Here is a 5,244-nt window from a genome sequence, read left to right on the forward strand (position 1 = left end):
GTAGCCTGCTGTTGCATTATTAGCCTATTGTACACTTTTATCCTTATCCTTTACGTTAATAACCAAGGCCTCATCATTTGAAAGTGTAGCCTATTGTCAGCTCTTGCTTTGGGTTGTCTCTGTTCGTTTTAGCAACGATAACGGAGGTAGTTAAGAATGGGGTTTCATCTTGTGTGTTTAAACGTTTGTGCTCACCTTTCTTAGAAAATAGTCAGTTTTCTGAGAGCCAAACTTCAATTTATTTAACTGTGGCTGTGACATATTGCCGCATGACATTTAGTTATGATATGAAACTATTTGAAAAACATCCAAAAATACTTACTATATATATATATATTTTTTTTAATTTCCCATGGGCCCCCCTCTGCCTTGGGCCCCCCCAAGCCTGCCCCCCTTATACCCGCAGTCTGTCGGCCCTGAGTGCCTCACTCTAAATAAATCTGTTTTCTTCATAGAATTATTGTTTCACAAAATGACTTCAAAGCTGGCTGTTGATTGTCAAGTGCATTATCATGTATTAAATCGGTTTCCAGATTTGGTCAATCTTAACAGTAGAATTGTGCATGCCTCGCTGTTGTTCTGATCTCGATCTTAGTTGAGGAAAATCATTCATCATTGTTTGTTCAGGTCACTCCAATGTTCCTGATGAATGTTGTAGAAAAGCAAATCCATATCACTGTCAACAACGAACAAGTTGTTCCTACCCGTTAGATGGGCGTTAATAAACAGGTTTTACAGCACCATGTGTTGGCCATGATGTTGCCTGTATGTCAAAAAGTAAGGCTTTTCCTACATGCAATTTCAATTCCTTGTCAAAGCATCCTGTCTAGAATCCTGTATATTTACAACAATCCCTGGGTGGGGGACACCCGGGTTGGATATTCAGATGAAATGCAACCTATCCTTTTTACTGCAGTTCCCAAATATGCAGACATTGAAAACATTTATATTTTTTCAGAATTTAGGTTAGAATACCTACCTAACGAACGAATATCAGAAAAATCGAATATCAGGCTCACCCCTACAAATTATAGAGTGGGGTCCATTGTACTCCTATTGACAATTTTTTCCTAATAACTAAAGAGAATATAAACATGTTTCCTCTTTCCTAGCCAAAGTGATGATTTGAAGAATTAATCAAATAAAGCACTTGATGGTAGGACAGATATTGTGCATTTTAAGTAAGGGATACAAATTTTGGCAGGTCGAAAGTACAGTCTGACTAAATGTGTGTCCCCCTATAACTTTGGCTAGGAAAGAAGAAATATGTATATTCTTCATTCAGTGTGCATTATAGAGAAGGATAAATATTTTGGTTATTTTTCGTTTATTTGTGTAGAGTAATGAAAGGCACTATAATTGTGATAGACCTACATTATTAGGCCTACCATGATCAATGTTATTATTATTATTTAGCAAGAATAATTTGCAACAACATCCGCAGATTTTGCCACTGAAATGTGGAATAGCCGCTATAGGTATAAAATACAATCAGCTGGTTTTCACTAGACAGCTGTCAGTTCGGCCGTGGTGCAATGAATGAATAAAGTTTGTAAATAGAGATGATCAGACGATTGATCAGATTGATCAGACGCCGATCATGATCGGCTAAAAATAGCTTGATCGGAGAACCCCAAAAGCGTCCCAAAAGCCGATCAAAAAAGCCATCACTTGACGTAAATTACTCGCTTTTTAAATTTATTTATTTATTTATTTTTAATCTGAACTTGCCAGTGGCAGCATGAGCTCTCTCGTCTAAAACATTGTGCTAAACTGCCAGGATTTCACGGGGTCACTGTAATGATGGCAAAGGAGGTAGTTTAGCGTTCAGTTTCGTTTACAGAGCACTTGCATAGCTCAGTATCTGGCAGGCACATTTCAGTAACGTAAATACAGCAATATGCGCGCAGGCACATTTCAGTATCGTATATGACTGATTATGCAGTCTTTGATGAACACATTGAGCGACATGTTTCATTTGCAGGGGATCTTAAGAGAAAAAGTATATTAGAACAGAAACTGGTGCTTGCCTGCTATCCAGATTATATATAAAAGATAGATTCCCATTCCCCTGCCATTCTGTGATCGGCAGTGAACGGCAATCGGCAGATCATGATTTTGGTGATCTGAAATCGGTGATGGGCCCAAAAATGATGATCAGAGCATATCTAATCGTAAACACATGGGAAAAATAAAAACAATTATTTTGACAGATGTGCCATAAAATACTACTTTACAACCTTGTTGATAACCAACATTTAGACTTGGGTGAATTCGAAGCGTAGTGTGTACTTCCTCCTGCACTGGATGCATGCACGCTCCCACGGCCAGGGATTAAATTCTTATTGGGGGTAAATACATTGGCACAACACCGTGTTTACTAGTGATCGGCCGATATATCGCCCGATTTTTTTTTTTTTTTTACGTGTATTGGTATCAGCCGATTTTTTTAGCCGTTTTTATTATTTTTATTTTCCTTTTTTAAATTGAGACTTGTAACATTTGTATTCATCATTGTGTAATTTTTATGATGTCAATTGAGGGAGCAAAAGCATTATCGACTCCGAATACCGGCTTAAGAAAATCGGTATCGGCGTGTCGGTTAAGGCTGATGAAAAAAAATTGGTATCTGTCCTAAAAAAATCCATATTGTTCGATCCCTAGTGATTACAAATTCCTGGCGGAATGCCGTTGGATAATAGCCTGGAAATCAAGACCCACATCTAGAAAGCTGACGGGTCTGGCAATGAGTAATGAAAATGGTCAAACACAACTACTGCTGCTTGTCGCTGCAACAGGTGCAGAGCCACTTCCTAACCTAGAGATGTTAGAGGTTAGGAAGAGGAGGAAGAGAGAAAAAGAGAAGCGCAGAAAGATGAATATGAAAAAAAAGGGAGGGAGGGGCGTTGAGTAAGTGTGTGTTTAGGGGTAGGGAGGGGTGGATGTGTATCACAGGGAGGTAGAGATATACATCTTAGTACCAATGAGGACTTCTGTCATGGACGCTGCCTGGGCTTCACCTGGTCTCGGCTGGCCTCTGTTCCTCCCTACATCCCCTGCAGGTTGGCTCCGTTACCTCCTTGCTCCCCATCCTCCCATGTGTAGCGCCCCTAGCTATAAGTGGAGTGCGCTCCCCGAATTCCTATTTAGTGAGAGATCTCTCTCTAGTGTTAACTAATGCACTAATGTAATTAACTCATACCTACTAACTTGTTAGCACTTAAACCTGTCCACATGCCACTAATAGCCTATCATTAGGCTTTATTTCAATGCAACGTGTCAATAAAGTGACTATATAGCTTAATTAAATAAATCACTAAATGTATGTAACTTAATTCAATGCTATATCTATAGTTTAAATGAGTTTTAGCTTTGCCTAATAGTTACATTACTGTTTGTACCCATTTTTAATAACTAAAAATATTACCCCTTTAATATGCAACAAATGAAATAACCTATGTAATCAAGAATGACTGAAATACCATCCGTGTTAATGTAAACCATTTAGGCCTACCTATAATATTACTAATCAAACTCTATCAGTATCAAAACCCCAATGATATAGGGAAATATTCAAGAGAATCAAGATTAAACAATTTGCTTGAAAAAATCTATTATTATTATTTTTTTCTTCACAAACAGTCGTACAAAACTGCAAACGTACTATTAACACTTCTAAAACGCACTGTCCGTGTGTCTAAAACTATTAACCGCAACCCGCATTAAACTTGGTGTTTTACCAACTTTTAAAACGGCAATGTCCAGCGCTATTATGCACGTCTTTCCTCTTCTCCCTCTCGTGTCGTTTTCCTCACATTCCCTCAACGTGCGTCTTCCTGACCTCTCACCCCGACTTCTGATTTGTGTGCTTCTGGTCATTACTCCAATCATTACTACAAATGCATGAATTTTAACTAAGACAATTTTTAACAGATGTACATAGTACTTAAACATTATTTAAAAATGTTTAGCCTTCAAGCAAACACGTTTGAAAAGAACGTAAACAAAATAAAAAATAGATGGATTTGGAAATGTCCAAAATCCCATAGGGCAACACCTGTCTCCCCTACTGAGAGGCCGGTGGCTGAGATGGGGGGGTGGACCTCTGCTACCTCCTGATCCTCAACACCTCTGCAGACAGACGCTGCGTACCCGCTCCCAGGCCATCTTCCTGTCCATCTTGCTCTCCTCTCTGACTCTCGTCACCTGTTGCTCAACCTGTCATCATCTAACTAGGTCGCCAGTTCTGAACCACAAAACTATTCAATATCAAAGTTTCAAGGTATGTGTTAACGTGTATACCAACGTTTCGGTTTGAACTGCTCAGAGAGTTATGGGAAATGGGAAATCCTTGTGTTGGTTGTCATTAATATATGAAAGAGTTTTTAGTTGCTGCTCTGTGCTGTGCTGTTCTTAGTGTGTGTGTGGGGGTTGGTGGGTGGGTGTCCTAATATGAATCCTGACAGGCCAGGGCATTAGATTTGGATGAATTTGTCAGGTGTTTCAGAGAGAGAGAGAGAGAGAGAGAGAGAGAGAGAGAGAGAGAGAGAGAGAGATGTTTAAGCTGGGAGGTATAAATATGTCCACACAGTAAATTGTATTTGGAAACTGTTATATACAGTACATTTTTTTTTTGTTCTGAATTCGCTGTGGTGTGTGTGTGTGATGTATTGCATTTAATGAGTTTTATGCATTGTGTCCTTAATGCACAGTATAAATAAATGAGAAAATCATTAAGAACTTAACTGGATCATCATTTCTTTGATGAGCGTTTGAAAAAGGTATGACTGTCAAAATGTACTTACACTGTACTGAATAAATCATTTGTGTGCTTGGATGTACCCTGTACTTGGCCCCTGAATGTAACATGTGGCCCCTTAATGGCCTGTTTCAGAAAAATCCTAGAACCGCCTCTGCCAACACATGTGCTGTAAAACCTGTTTATTAACACCCATCTAACGGGTAGGAACAACTTTGTTGTTGACAGTAACAATGAAGATTTTCCTCAACTAAAATCGAGATCACAGAAAGGCACTGAACACACACAATTATACTGAAAAGATTTAAGTGAAAAGTTTTCACTAATCTGGAAACTAAATTAATATGTGATTAAGGCACTTGACAATCAACAGCCAGCTCTGAAGTCATTTTGTGAAACAACAACACCTCGATTAAGTAAAATACATTTATTTAGAGTGAGGCACTGCAACACTGCCATGAAGCCAGGGGAAGGGTGAGTGGTTT

Source organism: Micromesistius poutassou (genome assembly GCF_964030765.1).
Source record: "Micromesistius poutassou genome assembly, chromosome: 24".
Lineage (NCBI taxonomy): Eukaryota > Metazoa > Chordata > Actinopteri > Gadiformes > Gadidae > Micromesistius > Micromesistius poutassou.